Genomic DNA, 22,292 nt, shown 5'->3' on the forward strand with positions numbered 1-22,292 from the left:
TTCCTTCCTTCCTTCCTTCCTTCCTTCCTTCCTTCCTTCCTTCCTTCCTTCCTTCCTTCCTTCTTTCCTCCCTTCCTCCCTTCCTCCCTCCCTCCCTCCCTCCCTCCCTCCCTCCTTTCCTTCCTTCCCCACATCAATCTACCCATTCACCAACTCCATTCTGAGGGATCCCTTCCCCCCAAAAAAACAGTTGCATACAAACCTTTTCTCTGGCTATGCTTTTTGGATAATTTAGGCTAAAATCATTGTTATGAGGAAAATTACACATCAGAATAGAATTCAGAAATTGGGCATCAAAGGAAGAAATGAGACTTCACTCCCTGGTCAGATAGCAATAGAGCCTCTTTGATAGTAAACTGTAGCATGCTGTAGGATCAATACTATAAGATGTTCACCAATGAAGAGGTGTAGAAGGTAAAACACTGGCTTACATGGTAGCATTAGCATCAGAATGGAATGAGTCATTGAAACTAAATTTATCTTCCTGGTCCCTGGATACAAAATTGGAATGAATATCCTTAACACCTGGCAGAATCCTCAGGATGGTTCCCTGACCTCTGGAGTGGAGCTATAATGATATGAAAAACCAAGAAAAAAGTGACTTATCAGGTAACTCAAAAAGCTTTCAGGGCTGAACATGACCAAGTGCAAGAGAGGTCTGTACAACAGGTCCAAGCTATCATGGAAACTATCTTGCCACTGAAGACATTTGACCCAGAAAACTGATGGGCTAGAGGTATATATAGCAGGGTGGGATGCTGTACAGAATCTCTGACAAGCCCCAAAGCAAATGTCATACAGACACCAAGGGTTCTGCCACAAGGCCATGCCATCAGCAGTAGGGAGCTGCTTGCCATTTTAAAAGCAGTTCCTGGAATCTTTCTAGGCCCTAGTGGGGACTGAGTACCTGACCTTTAACTACTATGTGACAGTGTTAACTGGAGTTGCTATCACGAACTGGGTATCATCAAATCTAATGAGTCTTAAGTTCAGGTGGGCACAGCAGCAGTCCATTGTATGATGGAATAGGACATGAGCAGATCCAGAAAGCATAAGTAAGTTGTATAATTAAGCAAGCATAACCAGATAGCCTAGACTCCCACAACACCTACAGGCATTCCACTGAAACCCATCCCTTAACTTAAACCCATAGCTTCATGGGTGATTCCCTAAAACTAGCTAACCCAGGAAGAACAAAAACTCAGGCCTGGATCACAATGTATTTATGCTGAACTAAATCAGACTGTCAGTGCACTACAACAACCTTTAGGGTGGCCCTGGAAGAAAGTAATGATGAGAAATCCTTTCAGTTAGCAGAGTTGCAAGTAGTCCCCTTCTATGACAGTAATAGTGGCTTAACATGTTCAGGTATGTATGAATTTGGGGCGATGACAAATCACTTAGCTAATTTGTAAGGCACCTGGAAAGAATAAGATTTGATCATTTGTAAGGAAAGGAAATTTGGGGGAAAAGCATGTGGATGAACCTATATTAAAAGGCACAAAGAATGAGGATATTTTTGTCTTCTGACAGTGACCACTATAGAATGCCCACTATAAAGGAACACTCAATAACCAGAACACCTGTGGAAGTCAGAGGACCTCTCTCTGCTTCTACTCAAATATTAATGCGACCAGTCCATGAACAGAATATTCCTGGTGGCAAGAATGGAGACTATATCTGGACCCAACAATCTGTACCAAAACAAACTTAGGTACCGCTGTTGATAAATGTTCAAGAGATCAACAGCTGCACATTCGTTATGGCAGCATCCCTTAAGGAGATTAGCTAGACAGTTGGTAGAATGTTGATTATATCAGACTCATTCCACTCTAGAAGGGACGGCAATCATACTTATTAGAATTTATATGTATTCTGTTTGTAAGTTTACCTACACTGCAAAGTGCCTCTCGCAACATGACCACTTGAGGGCTTATGGAATACTTGGTTTGCCAACTCAGGTTTTCTTATAAGAGCAAGGGGCCCAGGTCATGCTTACAGTTTAGCACAATATCCAGCAAGAAGGCAACTTAATAGTAAGATAAACAACCTATAAAAAGTTCAGCTCAAAAGCCACACAACCTGTGAGTTTGGGAAACTATCCTGTAGGATGCGGTATAGGAACCAATCAGGCCACACATGGTGCTGCATTCTAGGAGCAATAAAGCATGGGCATGAGAACCAAAGAATGGAAGTGGGATTGTTTCTGCTCACCATCACTGCCGGGGCTTCATTTGCAGAATAGTTATATTGGATTCTGTGGGCTCTACTGGTTCTATAGGTTCTATTCATTAGAAGTCCAAATTCCCAGGGGGAAATCCTTTCAACAGAGAACAAAGCAGGGGTTTCACTTAACCTGATGCTATGAGTACCCTCTGGTCATTTTGGGCTCATCATGTAGGTAGACAAGATGATAAATAAAGAGCTACCACGCAGGCAAGGTGATTGGCCCTAGTTACCATGAGGAGCTAAAGTTGCTGCTCTCCATTTGGGACAGGAAGGAGTATGTTCCGAACCCAGAGAATTCAGTGGCGTGTCCTTATCCAGGGTCAATAGCAACCTTAAATGGACAACTGCAGCAACTATAAATGAATATAAATAAACTGCTAGCACTAGGAATTACCGGGCCCTTCATTAAATGCATCATTAAATTCAAGATATGTAGGCCAAAAAATGAATATCATACAAGTAATAAAACCAGAGACCAAACAAGGAAAAGATATGGATAGTTATATTAAGAAAAAGGTTTTATTTGAATAGAAACCCTCCCCCAAGTTGGACAAGAACAGTAAGTTATCAGTAAAAAATATGATCCTAGGAGAGTCATGGAATTTTCCGATCTCATCTCTGAAAAGAGGCAATGTTTTAAAGCTGTATATGAAGTCCCCAATCCCTGCAGCTTCTGGGATTAGCTCTTCCTTTGACACCCAAAAACATGACTAGGGCTCCCACCACTCATATGACAAGAGGGCCAATGTAATCTCTAAAATTTATGAGAATTCCAGGGAGGTATAAAAACAAAGCTGACAGCTTACATTTCTCTAAGGTTTCATTCCAAACTTTGCTCCCTATCTAACTAATCTCCCCTCTCTGTTTTGAGTCCTTTCTTTGCCATCCTCTTTTCTGTACCATAGCACACATTTTGTAGACCAACTTTTCTTTCATTCCTTAAAACTTTTGCATTATCACAGCACTAAGCTGTTCTGTATAAAAATTTTTGCTCAAGGTTTAAAAATATCCAATGGTAGTTCAGTGCAGCACAGATGAGAAAAGAACCTCTTAAAGTGCTTTGGTCATTCAACAAGAAAAAGCATCAGTGGCCACCATTCACTTAGGCCCCAGCTTGCTGCCGTTTTGCTAATTTTTCTCAATGAGCCATTCTTCCAAATGAGATCTACTAATAATCCAAAGAACATTACTCTAAGAGGATACCAAGAGCTAACAGCAAATACTTACATAGTCTTACAAAATACCCCTACTTGCCTTCTTACATGTTTGCCATCAGTGTGAGAAGGACTAGCCAGGGCTAGAATTGACCCAGATAAGCCCAGTCTAAAGCAGAGACTACACCCAACCTGCAGATAAATTGCACGCCCAGCCTAGATTAGCCTGAATTAGTTGATACCCAGCTGACCCACAGAGCTGTGAACCATAGTAATAAATGCTTGATATCTTCAGCCAATGAGTTTTGGGGTAGTTTGTTACACTGTTACAGCTAACTGACAGAACTGGTAGCCATTTCTCAATTTGAAATCTAAAGAACAGGGTTTTTAATTTTTTCAACCATGGCAGTGTATTACCAACAGAACAGCAATGGCATGGGTCCTGAAGCAGAGCATGCTGGGCATTTTAAAGGAATAACAAGAAGGCCAGAGTGAATGGAATGGAGGGAATGAGGAAAGAGAGTCACAGGAAACAGATCAAAGAGGCAGTGGTAGAAGAGGCAGTGAGGGCCACTTTGACTTTTACTCTAAGTAAGATGGGAAACACTTTTAATGATTTGAGCTGAAGAAAGACATAACCTGAATTATTTTTAGCCACAGTGTTCTGATTTCTGGTTTGAGAATAAGGGGGCAAGTGTAGAAGTTGGCATAGCAGTAAAGAAGCTGTCGCAAATATCCAAGGAAACAATGATGATGGTGTGGCCTAAAATTCCCAAGTAGTGAGGAAAGTTGTGAAACATAAAGATGCCAAATATAGTTTGTGATAGAGAAAAAAAGGATTTGGTAATAGATTGAATATGGGGTGCAAGAGGAAGAGTGGAGTCCCGGATTAACATCAAGAATTTTGGCAGGAACAACTAAGGAGCCGAGGTGGCATTTTCTGAAATGTAGAAGACTACAAAGGAGTCGGTCTGGAGATTAGTTTATCTTGAGATACTCGTAACTTCTATCATGAATTGTTTTGAAAGACTTGGAATGAGTCCCATTTGGATAAGCAGCCTAATTGAGATGAATATCTGCTTGCTCTGATTAAATGTTGATTTTAGTTCACCATTGTTCTCAATCTTATGAGGATCCTAAAACAAGTTATAATGGGCCAGTTTATAAAATTGAAAGAATATTCCTCAAAGCATTCAGAGGAATATGACTATATTTATAGTGTACCATTTATAACTTGGTCATCTGTTCTTTATGTTTCCCTGATTCTACGGATAGTCTTACGGTTTCATGTTATTGGCATATTAAAAACACGGACAACTGAATCTCTACAGTAGGGATTCGCTTTGTCCACACTCAACAGATTCAAAATCCAAGAGTAGCAAACAAATTATTCCAAAACAGAATTTATATATTTGGAAGGAAAGACCTAACTAATCTACTGTTGAGCTTTTCAATTAGTTTTGTTTTGTTTTGTTTGTTTTTTGAGAAAGAGAGAGAGAGAGCCGGGTGAGGGGCAGAGGGAGAGAAAGAGGAGAGAATCATCAGCAGGCTCCACACTGAGCACAGAGCCTGACACAGGGCTTGATCTCACAACCTTGAGATCATGACCTGAGTCAAAATCAAGAGGCGAATGCTTAACCAACTGAGCCACCCATGTCCTTTCAATTAGTTTTGAATGCTCAATTTCCAGTAACTTCCTGTTAAAATTCATTTTCAAAATATTTTTTCATGTTAGAAGATTTTTTGGGGGGGTTGAGCTTTTTTACAGGATAAGGGAAACTATTACTACTTGCTCCCAATCTCCCCAAACATATCTAACTGACATCTTGATGACTGTTTTTTTAATGATTCTGTTGTTTCCCTTACAGAATATAGTTGGTTTGTATTTCTAGTTTCATTTGATGCTTTTATTAAAAGCAAAGTCAGTCTGAAACAAGGAGTCAGTGAAAAATTAATTAATCTGAACAGGCTGAAAGAAGCTCATTTCTAACAGTGCTGGAAAGCACATTTAAAACATACTAGAATTTTTATAAAGCTTATGTGTTTTCTAATGAAAAAAGAAAACTCAAATCCAGACTTTCATTTATATGTATAATCCACTTGAGATAGAAGGAAAAATGTCAAGCAGTCAAATTATACATGCCACAGGTAGGAGTAGAAATAAAAAACATTGGCAGGGTCTTGATAGAAAATAGAGTAAAAAGTTGATTTATCTACTATGAGGGATAAAGTGAAGGGTGCCGGAGGGAAACACAAGCAAAGAAAATAAAATACTATGGATGCAGAGGAAACAACAGCACTTCCACACACACAAGACAGGTGAAAACACAGGCCCTGGAGAAAAGGAAAAATAATCTTACTGATAAGAATTCCATGTGGGAGACCCAAAACAGAGTCAACCAAGAGTAAGTAAGAAAATTTAATTAAACTCAAATTTGAGAGTGGACATTTAATTTCAGTGCACTGTTTTAATTTCTTGCTCATCAAGTCAAAGGACTTTTCCTGTTTGGAAGACTATTTCAAGAAAAAGAAAATCCTTGATTGAAACTGAACAAGTAGGAAGAGAGGATTAGATATTAAAAATAAATAAAGGTGAAAATAGAAGAATCTAAACAATAAAGCAGGCTGCAGCACAACCAAACGTATCAGTCAGTGGTATGTGTGGTTAAGGAAAGATTAAAAAATTTTTTCCAAACCTTCCCTTAAGTTGTCCTTACTATTAACTATTATGGGTAATGATCAAAATAGACTTTTAAATGAAAATACTCTTCCAGTGTACACACCTACTTTGTACGTCTGCTTATTGTTTAAATTTGCATGAGAAAGTAAACCTCACATACTCAGAATAGATAATTAACAACACATTTTTTGGCAGAGTTATTCGAATGCATTTAGAACTCTTTTGAAAGGCTGAAGATCTCAGCCAACTTTAGTCATATCTCTGGTTGATTTAAAGAGGATGTACCTAAGTTTATCTCAGATCATCAGAGTCCAAAATATAAGTGTAATTAAATATAGAGTCAGATTAACCAGTTAACAAAAACAGAAAAAGATAAAGGAGATGCTACATGGACATACCATCTACGGGACTCCCAAGAGACAGTTAAGGATGATGCCACCATTGTAAGGAAACACATGCAGAAAGGAAAGGAGAAAGGAAAGAAGAACTCAAGGATGATAACAGGGTAAGGTGACGGTTGGAAAGGCTGAAACTCAGCCTTGGTCTTTAGGATTGAATGACGTGAATACTAGGCAGCTCCTAATTAATTCATGAAACTAAGATCATATAATAGATTGTAGCTATCTAGTTAACATACTCAGCACCCCCAAAGAGTCCATGTGATGTCAAATATATCCTTTTTACAGATGGAGAAACTGAGACATAGCACGCCAAAGGTTGCAAAAAGTGTAGTGGGTCGGTGATCTCTTGAAGAAACAAACTTTGGCAACACAGAGAAACTCGGCTCTGAGAACTCTTGACCCCCTCCTTGACAATCTGCCATTTCCTTTAGGCCTCTGACATTGGGTCCACATCCCTTGGGAAGAACATTGAAGCATTGGCTTCAGAATGTATTAAGTCTCTAAACTGAAGATATTAGACACTGATTTTCACTTCCCTCTACCATTCTTTTGCCCTCCCAGCTGTGGATGTCCTGTACTTTCATAAGCATTATTTTTCATGTTTTTGTAGGTTCCTCAAGTGCCTGGCATCCATCCTTTATTATTAATCTTATCTCCCATTGGCAAAATTAACTCTAAATTGGAAAGCCGGGGGGGGGGGGATGTTCTAGCAGCAATTTAGTTTTGCCTTTTAAGACTTATTCATCATTACTTTATTATTAATATTTATTTAATATTTTTAGTTAAATGGTCAACTAAGACAAATGAAAATTTGTATTCTAAAAGAACTTAAGTATAGCTATTCTGGGGCCACTGAACCTAAAAATGAAGAAGAAAGACAGGTCAACTTAGAAAACAATAAAAACAATCATTTTGGCCATCTTTAGTTTCAATTTTGGGGTCCACAAATGCATGATAGAGTTGTGTGGTTTTTTTTAACTACAGTAGCTCCCTAAATCACACTTGAAGTGGAGGCCATCAATATCAAGAAATATCAAGTGGGCCATTTCCAAACCAACTGCTTAATGTTATTATTAGTCAAAGAGGGAGCACTTCAGTCTCCAGTATGGCAAGAAATGAATTGTCCTGTGGCACTTCCTCCACTTAAGCGATCGTGACTTTAGCTTTGAAAGAAAGAGGCAGAGGAGGCAAGGAATACACTGCAACTAGAACTGTACTTAATCACCCACTAGATCTAGAGAGAGAACACCACTGCACGGATCTAGCACATGTGTACAAACCAAAGGTTTCTTCAAGGAGAAATTTCCCCACAACTAGAAACAGCCCTCACACTCGCTGCCCTCAGCTGTGAATTCCAGGATCGGGCGCTCTTCTCTGGCAAGCAGCAGATGCAAAGCCTTTTTTCTTGCCCTGTTGATTTGCAGTTTGATAGTCATCATGACCCCAAGCTAAGCATCAACTACATGTTATTCTAATGGAGACCATGCCAAAGTGCATGGAAAGAAACAGAGCCAAATATTCACATATAAAAAAAAAAAAAAAAACGCAACCATTAAAACAAGAAAAACTTCCATGGTTCAGAGGATCACATCTTTGGGGAATACTTCCTAGAAATGGCATGCCTTCAAATTGAACTATGGAGAATCAGAGATTCGTGGAAGGCCGGTTTTATCATCCATTTGCCATTCTCAGTGGCATTTACAAACTAGGCACCCAGGAAGAAAACATATGTATGAAGCAGAGCTACCATATGAGACACTCACATTTCATTTTTCCTTCTTCAATATTAAGGATATTATTTTTCTGGCTGGTTGATTTAAAGAAATATTTTCTCTAGGTAAATCTTCTCTCGCCTGTTAAATCCCAGTGGCACTCTGCATGCGAGAGCACATCTGATCAGCTACAGACTCCCACCTCTCTGCTAAATACAGCCAAAAAATAAGGAAAAAAAAAGCAAGAAAGAAATTGTAACTAAAAACATTAGTAATAATCCTCAAAATACTGTAAGTTGCCAGCAACTAATGGCTGGTGTATTGATTAACAGCTTGAAGTAAACAGTGGGCAGTTAATGCTGTAACAAACCCATGGGGTTTACCGCACCAATAATTCTGTAAAACTACTAAGTTTTAAGAACCTATTGCTGAAATAAACCATATTCTTTTTTTTTAGGATTTTATTTATTTATTTCACAGAGAGAGAGAGAATGAGAGATAGAAAGCACGAGAGGGAAGAGGGTCAGAGGGAGAAGCAGACTCCCTGCTGAGCAGGAAGCCCGATGTGGGACTCGATCCCAGGACTCCAGGATCATGACCTGAGCCGAAGGCAGTCGCTTAACCAACTGAGCCACCCAGGCGCCCCAACCATATTCTTTAGCACCCACCAGCAGTGGCATTTATAGGCATACATATATATATTTCCCTTCTTAAATAAATTGCTTGTGTGGGAAATTGATCATTTCTATTTGCCCAGTCAGAAAACATGGCACGTTTGAAGAGGTTTATCACTAGATGATGTGATCTTGCAAACTTTACAAGTCTTTTCTTTTTTTTCCTTTAATCTTTTCACCTCCCTCCCTGGAACAGATGTGAGCAGAACTGAGATGCAAAACAGCTCAGCACAGTACTGGAAAAGATAGTGCTAATCTAAGAGCACTGACTTGAACCAGGCCTTAGAAGGAGAAGATATTAAGGACTAATGAATTAATCTGTTAAGTCCCTGTGTCAGCTGGGGGGAAAAAAAAAAAGAAAGAAAAGAAAAGTGCTCTTTAGTAGAGTGCCCTTAATAGGATATACTGGGAACTGAACTTGGGAGGCAGTGCAGATGAAGAATGGCCTTGAAGCTACGTACACAGTGGAAAGCACAGGGAAGCATGATCAGAAGTACAAGTAGCCTTTACCATCCTGTGGAATCCAAGCTGTTTGCATATTCAAGGAAGAGTTATATAGTAATTGACAATTTTTACCACATGTACTGAGAACCCTGGAAAGCATTGGAAAGTGCAAAAACAATGCCTAATTTGTAGTTACTCCTAAGTAGCAAAGCCAGCCTTCCTTGCCTCTCAGGCTTCTGTATCTCTTCTCTTCCTAAGGTTTGAACAACTGAGTGCTCTGTGTAGGCTCAGTGCCACCTGCGCTCAATGACAACTGCCACTTTCTGAGTTTCAACCATTTACCAGGCACTTGCTAGGCTCCTGTCTCTAATCTTTGTTCTAGCTCTGAAAGATAAGGCTCTTCATCTCCCACCACGCAACCCCCCCTTTTTTTTTTTTACAAGTTAAGCAACTTGAACCTATCACACAGCTGGGAGAGTATAGAGATTGGCTTTAAACCTAAGTCCAAACCCTATGCACTTTTCATGATGGCTCTACTGGCACTCAATGCTTCGCTGAAGAAGGATGTGACAGTGTCCCCAAACACACTGCCACAGACCACCAACAAAGTACCCTAGCTGCCACCTTTCCCTGGTTGGGTGCCTATGTAGGGTAACTGAATTTCCGTCTCTTTTGTGTGTTGTAGGTCTATCAGTTATGGGAAATTGGGCCTCTGCCTTTGTCATTTTTCCTATAACCACCAGAGTATCCCAGACATATTTTCTCAATACCACTGCCTACCATTTTTACCTATCCAAGAACTACAACTACCATGAAGAAGAATATAGATTACTGTCTATTCAACTTGCAGCAGGGACTCTACTAAGGTCTTTTAAAGATATTACCTCATTTAATGTTTCACAATCACCTTACAAATTACGTACACATGTGTGCATTATAACCATTTCAGGAAGCAGGAAATAGAGGCTCAAACAAATCAAATAATTTGCCCACAGATAGAGTGAGGGTATGAATTTAGGTCCACCTGCCTCCAAATTCCAAGCTTCCAGTGACCATGCTACCTTCTTCACACTTCTCCTCCTAGGGACTAGAAATTCTAAATTCTAACATGGTGACTTTACCTAACCACCTGAGTATTATAAACTGTTGTGTTTCAGTCACCTTCCGAGATTTGTGGTCACCTCCTACGACGTAGAGCCCCGTGGCCAAGTGTGTGTCAGGATTTTAGCTCACTGTTACCCTACTCATGGTGCAGTGTGCTTCTGTATGGCAGACTAGGGTATCTGCAGGTGGGACTGAGGCCCAGGGCTCTGTCCCACCAAACATGTAAACTATGGTTTAGGGTAAACTATGGTCTTCTACTCCATGCAGTTTTGTCTGGATATACCCAGATTGTTCCTAATATACAGGATTTCTCACTCCTCACACCTCTCATTCCCACTTAGAAGGAGAGTTCTAATGGAATTAGTGAGCTGCCTCTGTGCCCTGCAGTTTACAGAGAAATGAGGAATGGATCTACCCATCTCTCTCCTTAGCCCAGGCTCTCCTCCTGCCTACCTGCAAAGCACAGAGCCCTTCCTCCTGGAGCACCTGCACATAAACTGTTGACCCTTGAACAACATGGGGATTAGGGGCACCAACCCCCTTTCCCACAGTTGAAAGTCCACATATAACTTTTGACTCACCAAAAACTTAACTACTAATAGCCTACTGTTGATCTGAAATCTTATCCATAACATGAATAGTCAATCAGCACATATTTTGTATGTTACAGGTATTATATAGTAGAGAAAAGAATGTTAAGAAAATCATACAGAATAAAAACTACATTGATGGTATGGTATTGTATTTATCGCAAAAAAAAACCCACATGGAAGTGGCCCTATACAGTTCAAGCCCACGTTGTTCAAAGGCCAACTGTATTTCCTTTAAACTTAAAGCAGCCTTCCTTAGGGCCAGGCCAGAGACCTTCCCATTCACATCTTGCACTTCTAGCTCTCCAGCTCAGGGAATAAGGGCAATATGAAATAGGGGCAAAACCCAGCAGGTACAAAGGCTGTGCTTGCTGTCTGTAGCTTTTACAGTCAGCTTCTGCTAGCAGCCATGTAAATCATGCCCTTCCAAAACCCAGCGGAAGACTTAACTCCAAGTATTGAGAGAGCCAGAGAAAGAGAAAGGAAATTGGGAAACAATGAGATATTGATTCTCTTTAATCAAGAAGTCTATAATGCAATCTCTCTCTTCATAAACTTGTGACGACGTCAGCCAGAACTAAAGACTACTCCCCACCCAGGCTTTGCCCAATATACTTCCATGACTTACAGTCCTTTTTCAGGCATCCTCTTGCTTCTGCACAGTCCTTCCCTTGTCCCTTTCGACGTCTCTCCATTTATCATCTAGATCAGTACCCCAGGCAGCTTTCCTCACACAGTAGATATGATTCCTGAAAAGATCAGTAGAAATCAGAGCTCCATCAACTGAACCATATGTTGACTTATTTTAGGGAATCCTCATTTTCAGGTTTGGCTTTCTTCGGCCAGCATCACTTCTTATCATTTAAGTTGAAAAGCTCTCTGCTCCAGAGCATCCACGTTTAATAATTAATGATCTGTAAACAAATAGTTGAAAGCTCTGGAGTTCTCTATTTAAAGCAACTACAAGCGGAAACTACGTATAAGGTTAAAAATAGAAAATTATCATCCTTCCCATCCTAGATCTTATGGGCAGAACTCTGAAAGACTGGGTGGTCAATGAAGAGGAACTGTGGGAAAGAAAGCAGGTGGTTCTAAGGAAGGGCAGTAGTGTCAGTAACTGATAAGTATGAATTCTGGTGAGCCAAGAATTATCTAGAAAATTCTGTAGGGATGTAGATATCCAGGCATTTCCATCATAAGATTCGGATTTAGTAGGCCTGGGACTGGTGTCTGAAATTTACCTTTAGAAAACATTTCCAAATAACTCTGATTATAGTCAGAGAACCATACTTTGAGAATCACTAGAGCAGGGTGTTCTAACACAGTGTTTCTCAAGCTTTAATATTCCCAGGAATCCCCCCAGAGAGCTTGCTAAAACACAAACTCCAAGGAAATCAGATTCCACAAATCTGGAGATATAAGAATTTGCCTTTCGAACAAGATCCACAGACCACTCTTTTTAGAGTAGCACTAATACAACACATTGATTTTCAAATTTGGCTGTACAATGGAATCACCAAAAAAGTTAAAAAAAAAAAATCAATGCCTGAATACTACCCCATAGATACTTTGATTAAATTGGTCTATAACCTGGGCACTCAGGATTTAAAAAAAAAAAAAAAAATTCCCAAGTGATTTTAATGTGAAAAACATGAATGTCTCTCACATACCAAGTATTCAGTCATTCAGTACCTTCTGTATTGGTGATACAGTTTTGCTACTATAACAAACAATTCAAAATCTTAGTGGCTAAACACAATAAAAGGATATTTTTTGCTTCTACAAAATCCAATGTGGATGTCCATACTGGGAGGGCTTTCCTGGAAGCTTTCCTCAAAGCAGTGACTCAGAGACCCAGGTGTCTTCCATCTTGTGGCTCCGCCATCTTGTGGTGCCAGGGTCATTCTGGCATCATCAGGCTGACACACTGAAAGAATGGAAAAGACACTTCAGATTCTAAACCATCTGAGTCTTTCCATTGGCTTGAATAGTCACATGATTGATCTAATTGCAAAGGAAAATGAAGAAAGCAAAGTAGCACTACATACTAGTGATCACTCATGCTTCGGTCTAGCTGACTGTGTATCAGGCATTGTGCTATAAATGGGGAGGGGGTGCCATGAAGAATATAAGCCTGGTGTTGAAATTTAAGGTTTTTTCTTTAAAGCAGGGAGCCTCTTTGATCAATGCAGTAAGTACTGAATAAATCTTATATCAGCTTTGCTTCTGGAAACTGAGAGGTTATCACTTTTAACCTCCACTTGACCCAAAATATTCCAAGTCAAGAATCAGTGTGGGAAAAGTCCATTTACACGGAGTAACTCAGGTGGCTGACATATGACACTGTTAGATCTACTTCTTTTTGGCACATGTTATATGGTCTTGAACTAGAGGCTTGATTTCCAGATCAGTAAAACAGAAATAATGATTTCTACCTTTCAAGGTTGTTTTGAAAATTAGAAGAAACATGCTAAGTGGGGCCTTGACAAATGTGTACTAGTCTTATATATTATACTTGTACATATTTTTATGTTATTACTGATAAATTCTTATAGCTGCTTTGCGGGTTTCCTCTAATAAGAAAGACTTCCAATCCTTGAGAGTGTAGACTGTAGCTCACAATTTGTCGATCTGACCCAGAGTACCTGGCAAGTGATGAGCACAGAAAAGGTCCTTGAAGTATTTGTTGAATTTAGGTCCACTAGGGGTGAGTCTGGGAGCCTGAAGCTGGCAGCTGTGTGAAATTTCCCATGAGAATTGTTTCTAACATCAGCATGCCTATGAGGAGAAACACTATAAACATCCCCAAGGAACTAATATGATTAAGTGAAACTTTTACAAAATGAGAGCTGTTAAATTTCATGAAAATGCCTGCACTTAATCATCATCAAAATGGTCTAGGATTCATACCCCCCCATTGGTTCTAATCAGCCCTTCCCTCTCAACATTGGACAATTACTCAACAGAAAGGAATCCCCAGTTGAAGATTCAAACATCACAACAGCCTGTTTTACAGATAAGGATCTATATTCCAAAAGGATAAGTGCCTTGCCCAGGTTTAGATGTCTAGAAGTGGCAGGATCAAGATTCAAATCCAGTTTCCCTGCCTCCGGATCTCAGACTGGGGGTACATCTACTCACTAACAGCAAACAATAATCAGCAGAAGTATGGCAGGATAAAAACGGTACATATGCCCGAAATATCAATTAAAGCATTTAGACATTTTTATATATAAGGAAACACAAATATATTGTGATGGGAAATGCAAATTTTCTATAATATACAACTATAAAGAATTTTTAAATTTGTGCTGGTCTGCTTCAGATTATGCCACTAGGCCCCTGGGGCCACTCATGTTTGCTTCTCAGGAAACATGTAAGAAGCACTGCCCTTCTCTGTGCCATTAAAGGGCCATTGAAATGCCAAATAGAGCCCATTATTTGAGCCCATTACTGGAAATCTGTCTGCAAAACTCTGTTCAGATGCAATAATGATTTAGGCAGGTCAGACTTCCCAGAAATGAAGAAAAGTGCTGAAAATAAATAGGAGACAATAAATCTCTTAATGGTGCAAAGGGGAAAAATAAAGCAAATTATGTTTTATCTGGCAAACATATCATGGTCATTTTTTTTGTAATCCTCATTTTTCCTTTCTGTAAAAAGCAGTTAGTTCAAAATTGAAGAAAATTTAGATTACAGTTTATAACACTGTGTCCCAGTTGAGCTTAACCCAGGATGCGGAGATTAGCCATTTTCAGAAAACTGTGGACCAACCAGGGACCAATGTTGGGAATTTATTTGTGAGTTCATAGATGTAAACTGTGTGAATTATTAATGGCCTAAAGACATCTGAGTTACACCTCCTCTTTGAGAGCTCTGGAGGAAATATCCACAGAGGAAGCAATAGCAAAGACCAAAAAAGTTTCATTTTTTTTCTTTTTAATCTAATTTTAAGTTTAGTCCAATGTCCAGTGCAGAGTTCTAGTATGGCTGGGATGAGATGGATAGCTTGCCCTAACAGCTAATGAGGGTCTCTACCACCCCAACTCAATCCAAATCTTGCAATCTGACCATTCTTAGGCCGTCTCCATGATACTGGAGATGGAAGAAAAAATAATACACATGCTTGAAAGAGTATCTTAAGGAAGGAAAAAACAAGAATAAAGGACCTCGCAAACGATATTTTTTTTAATAAAGAGTGACCCTATCGGTGTCCTAAAACGGGATGAACCCAATGGCCAAGTCCTCCTCCTAGATGGTGGGAGGAATAAGGTAAAGTAAAGGGGTGGAGAAAGAAAGCCTCATGAAAGAAGGAATTCAGGGCACAGATTTGGATCCTAAGAGGAGAGATGGGAGAGACAAAGATAATGGGCAGTATTTATTTAGGAGCACTTGCATCCCCTTTCCCACTTTTGCTCTACACTCTGGCTTTGAGCTCAGAGAAAAGAACTGGGCAAGAAATTAAAGAAAGTGTTCATTGAAGAGTATGTGAGACTCTGAGCATAATCAGGATTGCTTTAGGGGCCAGGGCCATGAGATAACATGGAATTACGGAAAAGCAAAAGGAACATCCTCTCCCTGAGCCCACCCTCAAACTGTCAAAATACACAGCTCCACTTTGAGACATTCAGGTTCTAGAACAGTGATTTGTAGAGGGTGGCTGTGCCTGGAGGGGCAGCACATTCCCAGAGAAGACAGATGCTAATGCAATGATGAGACCCTTTGGCAAGGAGGCTACAATGGAGCATTAACGGACTGGTTCCTGAACACAAGTGAAAAGCCTTTAATAATTAGGAAAAACCATTGAGGGAACCTCTGAGAACTGGTGATAATGATGAGCATGTGTGTATTACTTCGTAATTTATAAACTATTTTCACATAGCTCATTTGTTTCTAACGTTGATCCTAATAGGTAGAGATGACTATTATTAGCATCTTTGTCTTGCAGATGAGAAAACTGAGTCTCAGAGTTTAAGCAACCTGCCCAAGGTCATTTATCTGGTAAGTATCAAAGTTAGGAATTCAAAAACAGGACTTCTGGTTCTAAATTCTGTGCTTTTTCCACTGGAACATATTACCAGTTGGGAATTGTGACAGTTCAGTTAACCAGTCCTTAAGAAAAAAATGTTAACAAAGATGACTTCACATCAGGGAGCTGAGAGGAATTCAGTACTGGGTCTACAGGGAAACAAAGCTGCAAAACTTATAGAGCTGACCAGGACTTGGGTCCAGATGAGGAGAAAGATGCCACCTCAGGATTCCTAAGGCCTGCTCACTTAGAGTCCAGGGAGCACTGCCAAGACTGAATGACTAAGAGAGGGGTGGAGGGCAAGAGGTTGCACCACCTTCTGAGCAGAGCAGAAAGGAAGAAGTATGTTGCTGAGACAAACAGAAAATCTCCCTAATTCAGAATGCAGGGTATCTTTGTGTTCTTAGGTTGTTTTTTCTTTGGGTGATGAAATTCCTGGGTAGGAAGAGTGTACAGAGTGAGATTACATTCTCTTCCTGAATAAGGACATTAATGAATCATCTTGGCCAAAGGCCTCACCTTGACCATTGTGCCCATGACAACTTTGGCTTATACTCGCAGGTGCTATAAAAGTAAGGGGTGGGATTTAAAAATATGCCTAGAGTAAATATAAAGTTAGTAATTTAAGGAATGATAATTTGGAGAAGGGGTTGGCAAATATTTTCTAGAAAGGGCCACACAGTAAACACTTTCAGCTTTGCGGGCCATGTGGTCTTTATCACAACTACTCAACTCTGCCACTGGTAGCAGGAAAGCAGCCATAGATAACATGCAGACAAATGAGTCTGGCTGTGTTCCAATAAAACTTTATTTGCAAAAACAGGTGGCAGGGTGGATTGGACCCAAGAACCCTAAGTTTGCCAACTACAAAGTTAGAGAAAAATTGTGTCTACCTAAAGATCTCTTTAGGGGCGCCTGAGTGGCTCAGACCTTAAGCATCTGCCTTCGGCTCAGGTCGTGATCCCATGGGATTGAGCCCCACGTTGGGCTCCCTGCCCAGCTGGGAGCCTGCTTCGCCCTCTCCCACTCCCCCTGCTTATGTTCCCTCTCTCCCTGAGTCTCTCTCTCTGTCAAATAAATAAATAAATAAAAATATTTCACAGACCTGTACCTCTGAAACAGATAATACATTATATGTTAATTAAAAAAGATACATAAAAAAAATCTTTAAAGATCTCTTTATTTTCATTTCTACTCCTGAATCAAGTTGGACCATGGGAAGGGGTAGATGTCACATTAGCTGTTTGCTATCAATTTTTATAAAATTAAAATTTTATTCACTGCCACCATAAGAAATGTATTTCTGTACCTGTTAATATATTATTATCAAGGACATTGTTTTTCACTATTCCCTATGAAATGCTCTATGCAAAACTTTCTGAGAGTGTTTGGTATTAGGATACAATTTTTTTCCACCACAAACTTGTGTGTTTCCTTCTATCAGAGGAGTCAAATATTTATCACACATCCTTCTTCATCCTCACTAGAAAGGTTTGAATAGGGTTTTATGTTGAATCCAATAATTTTATGACCTTCATGGTTGGCACACTCTTCTTGTTTCTACCTTCAAGCATGTACACACACACATACATACACACACAATTATTTCTATTGCATTGTGGTCTTTTTTAAAAAAATCTACCTCAAATTTTTGTAAAAAAGAAATCAAGCTCAAATAAGCACATGTTATTACAGAGAAATAGTTCAATGCCAAATAAACAGATACAGCCAACTGGTGAATGTAAACCCAATTTTTCACCCAACTTGACAAATTGAACCTTGTCAGAAGAACTAAGAAGAGAGAAGTTTATTTTAAAGATGAGGAATATGGTGAGAAAAAACTCCCTATATTTTCTAGACATTTCAAATTTCAAGTAATTAAAAAGTACAGTATTGGCTCGGGAATAGACAAAAGATTAATAGAATGGACAAAAGAGTTTGGAAACAGATGCAAAAATGAATAGAAATTTGGTTATGACAGAGAAAGTGACTGATTCCCCTTGTGGGAAAAAAATTAGCTTCCTACCTTATTCAATACATATAATTAATTCCAAATAAATTAAAAACTAAATGTGAAAAATGAAAGTATAAGTTTTAAGCTTATAAATATATATATATATATATTTATAACACCAGGGTAGGGAAAGATTTCTTTTTTTTTTTTAAGATTTTATTCCTTTATTTGACAGAGCGATAGAGAGAACACAAGTTGGCAGAGCAGCAGGCAAAGGGAGAGGGAGAAGCAGGCTCTCCACTGAGCAGGGAGCCCGATGCGGGGCTCAATCCCAGGACTCTGGGAACATGACCTGAGCCAAAGGCAGATGCTTAACCAACTGAGCAACCTAGGCGCCCCAGGAAAGATTTCTTAACCAAAATGTTATAAAAGTACAAATCACAAAAGGAAATACTGACATTGACTCCATTGACGTTTCAAACCTTTCTCCATCAAAAATACTATAAATGAAATGAGAGATATTACAGAGTAGGAGATGAAGGTTAGAGATTTGCAGCCCATTATCAGATAAAGGATTAGGAGCCAGAATATATAAAGAACTTCTACAAAGCAATAAAATAAAGAAATAAACAAATAAATCAGTTGACCTAATGGGGGGGGCGGGGGGGCAAAGGATATAGAATTCATAGAAAAGAAAAAGCAATGGACATTAAACATAGGAAATTAGGTTCAACCTATTAATCAGAAAAACATAAAATGGAACAAATATCATTTGTATTGACAATAATTTTAAAGACTTAAAACACCAAGTTTTGTCAAGACAGTGAGAAATAAGGATGCATACATTGATAGTGGAGGTATCTATTGATGCAAACACTGTATGTTTAGAAATCCCCAGCAGTTTGGAAATCTCTAGCAAAGTGGAAAATATATAGATACCCAATGGCCAAAAATTTCACCTGCAGATCAACTCTAGAGCAGTGGTTCTGAAAGTTTGTTACAAATTCAAATTCTTGGGCTCATCTGTACTTGTTGAATCAGGAACTCGGGGGGGTAGAGCCCAAACATCTCTGTTGCCACAGCCACCTTTGCTAGTTCTAATGCACACTACTGTGTGAGAATCATTTGTACTAGAGAAACCTCCACATCTGTGCTCCTGAAGACACATGCGAGAAGATTCATTAAAGTATTGCATGTAATCACAAAAATGTATAACCTACCCAATGGTCCTCTGAGGGAAATGGATAAACTCTGATTTATTGTTTCTATAGAATGTTTTACAACTATTAAGATGAATGAACTATTTCTATATATTATTATGGATAAAATTCAAAAACAAAGTTAAGTGAAAAAATCAAGTGACAGAAGATTTCACAATATGATGGTATTCATATAAATTTTTATATAAAAAATTTTATATGAACTCAAAAAAAGATAGATATATTATTTATGTCTTTAATCATTTATTGCAAGGTACTAAAACATGTAAGGAAATGTGACACCAGCATCGGAGGACAGTTGTTTCTGGAAAGGAAATGGGGGACATTTAATGAGGCAGGGAGAAGTTTATGAATATCTAAAATATTTTTATCTCTTATGAAAATTCTGAAGAGAAAATGGTAAAATGGTAATATCATTTAAAATTGGGTAAAGGGCGCATAGGTGTCTCCCATATTATATATTGTACTTTTTTATATTTCTGAAATATTTTCCAGTTTTTACAAATATTGTACAGAAGTAATAGCCCCGAGTGTGTGTGTGTGTGTGTGTGTGCGTGTGTGTGTGCGTGTGTGTGTGTTGGGGTGGTACTGTGACATAGGCAAGTGTTTCCTTAGATACTGCCAGTGCCTCTTTTTATGCATCTCATGGATCTTAAATATCAAAAAGAAAACTATCTCAAACCCCAACTCCACAGGTTAGAGAAATGGAAATTATGAACCAAGCATTCTAAGCCAACCAAGCCAACAGCCAGTTGTAGATTAGAATGAATAAATGCAAGTAAACAGAAAATTATTCAAACATGTTCTCTTTTTCAGTAAGCCTATTAAGGAATGTACTCTAGCAATGAAATAAAGGGGAAGAGGGAAGTATGACTCCAAGAAAGAGCAAGAATCTATTGCAGAAGAATCAGAACCAAATTCTCAGGATAAAGCCATAGAACAGAAGTAGTCCAGACTGGAGAAGGACAACTAGGGAGTCTAGAAGAGAAGACCCTAGTTAAAAAGGAAATTTGATAGAAAATTGATATGATGAACATTTGAAAATAATTAAAATTTGTGGCTAGCAAATTATTCAACTAAAAAACAATTGACCCAGTTAGAAACTCCAAGAAAAACAAATGCTTTATAAGAAAAAGATGAAATCCTGATACACTATTTGGCTCAGCAGTCAACAATATTTACAAATCATGATGACACAATCACTAATTGTGATTTAACTAAAAACAGAGATATAACTGCATTGGGGGGTACACAACTAAAATGTCATCTATCATCAGGAAATCAATAACTATTGTGCAAGATAAATAAGACATCAAGCTATAGAAATCAAGCCTTCTAAGTGTCTCCTGGTTACCTGATCCCCAAATTCCCATTTCTGATCCATTTTATACAAAATCACTGGACTAACTTTCCTAACACACTACTTTGATTTTATTACACCCCTGCTCAAACATCTTCAGTGGCTTTATTTTGTCTAGTGAATAAAGCTCAACCTCTGTGATGGTTTATTTTATGTGTCAACTCGACTAGGCCACAGGTTGCCCATATATACGGCTAAACGTTACTTCTAGGTATATCTGTCAGAATGTTTCCAGAAAAGATTAACATTTTAAACTATAGACTGAGTAAAGCAAATTGCTCTCCCCAGTGTGGCTGGGCATTACCCAATCCACTGAAGGCATGAATAGACCAAAAAGCAAAGGAAAAGAGCATTCTTTCTCTTTCTATCTGCCTAACTATTCAGCTGGGACAACAGTCTTCTCCCACCCTTAGACTGGAACTTAGACCCTTTGGGTCTCAGCCCTTCGGGCTCAGACTGGAACTACACCATCAGCTTGCTGGGAGCTCCAGCTTACAGATAGCAGATCATGGGTCTTCTCAACTTCCATAATCATATGAGCCAACTCATTCCCATAAATCTGGAGAAATCTAATACAACCTCCTTAACATATTATTCAAATGTCCTATATAAACCAGTCCTTTTATAAATATGAACCAGTTACCATTTGCTAACATGCTTTGTGCTTTGCACTCTCTTCATGTCATACCCTGTACATACAAATGCTTCTACTCCCACATCTCCAAATTCCCTTATTGAAATCCTACCCTAGTCTTCAAAGATGCCTCAAGCTCTATCTACACTGTCATCTTCAGTCACAGAGGCATAAATTATTTCTCCTTAGATGAACAACAGTTTAGTTTCTGTTTGCACCCCATCATCCCTTCTGGCTGATTCTCTGCTTTTCTCTGCCCACTGACTGTATCCCAGTCACTGTACCACTGACTGTATCCCCCAGGTTCTCTTAGAGTTTTTCCCTGTCCCTTTCAGCTCTAAAGCTGTGTCTCTGGCAGTAGCTGCAACCAGCCATGGTCACAGTTCCCAAATGGTGGCCACTCTTCATGATTCCAACTCCCCCCTGGGTTCTGCTGACTCCAGTTTCCCTTTGTCCTTTCAGCCCTGCAGGGACGATGGCTACCCTCTGTTCCTATAATGTTTTCCTTTCATTTTTCCTTAACCCTATCTGTGTCTCTGTAAACAGACTCTTCACTAAATTCAGAAGCATGTGAACTAGAAAGCAACCATCAAAATGCCAATAAGAAGGAAAGAGAGCTAGATGAACCATCTGGAATGAATTCTGTGGCCCAGCAGGACTCCAGCCCATACAACATTCATCTCATCGCCTCATCATAATGAATGTGTGGTTTACTTGCAGATTATGGGTCTTCTGACTAGGGAGATCACACTTGATTCATCTTTGTTATCTAGGTGTCCAGTATGTAATAGATATTCAATAAATTGGAAATAAATGCATCATAATGTGCCCATTCAATGCACTCTGCAAAGATCTGTTCATTAGCAGTTCCTACATGGGAGAAGACTTTTATACGAACTTGCTATTCTTAGATGTCATTCTGATTAGGACTACTGAGGTGACACAGTCCTGACAACAGCAAACAAAGCTGGAAATAGAGGATTCTGAAGAAGAGAGCACTTTGAACCAGAGATGTGTGGACCCAGAAGCATTTCAAGATTGGCATCATGTCTTGAACTAGTTTTCAAAGGAATCAGACTTGGCCAAACCCAAAGAGAATTTTGCCAA

The 22,292-nt window shown here is 39.1% G+C and overlaps 1 long non-coding RNA gene across 2 annotated transcripts in view; it reads right to left on the reverse strand.

The window, feature by feature from the left end:
- LOC141372757 (uncharacterized) overlaps positions 1 to 22,292 on the reverse strand; it is a 191,407-nt gene that overhangs the window by 20,338 nt on the left and 148,777 nt on the right. Inside the window, exons 1-2 of one of the 2 annotated variants that reach the window (XR_012378157.1) lie at positions 12,796 to 12,912; positions 11,617 to 11,737 (exon numbers count right to left, since the gene is read on the reverse strand). This is a non-coding gene — a long non-coding RNA (uncharacterized lncRNA). Of the gene's footprint in view, positions 1 to 11,616; positions 11,738 to 12,795; positions 12,913 to 22,292 lie in introns of those variants that run through there. The other variant, XR_012378158.1, reaches the window with a different exon arrangement.

Source organism: Callorhinus ursinus, unplaced genomic scaffold, assembly GCF_003265705.2.
Source record: "Callorhinus ursinus isolate GAN/ISIS: 27379988/994484 unplaced genomic scaffold, GSC_fseal_2.0 scaffold5, whole genome shotgun sequence".
Classification (NCBI taxonomy): Eukaryota; Metazoa; Chordata; class Mammalia; order Carnivora; family Otariidae; genus Callorhinus; species Callorhinus ursinus.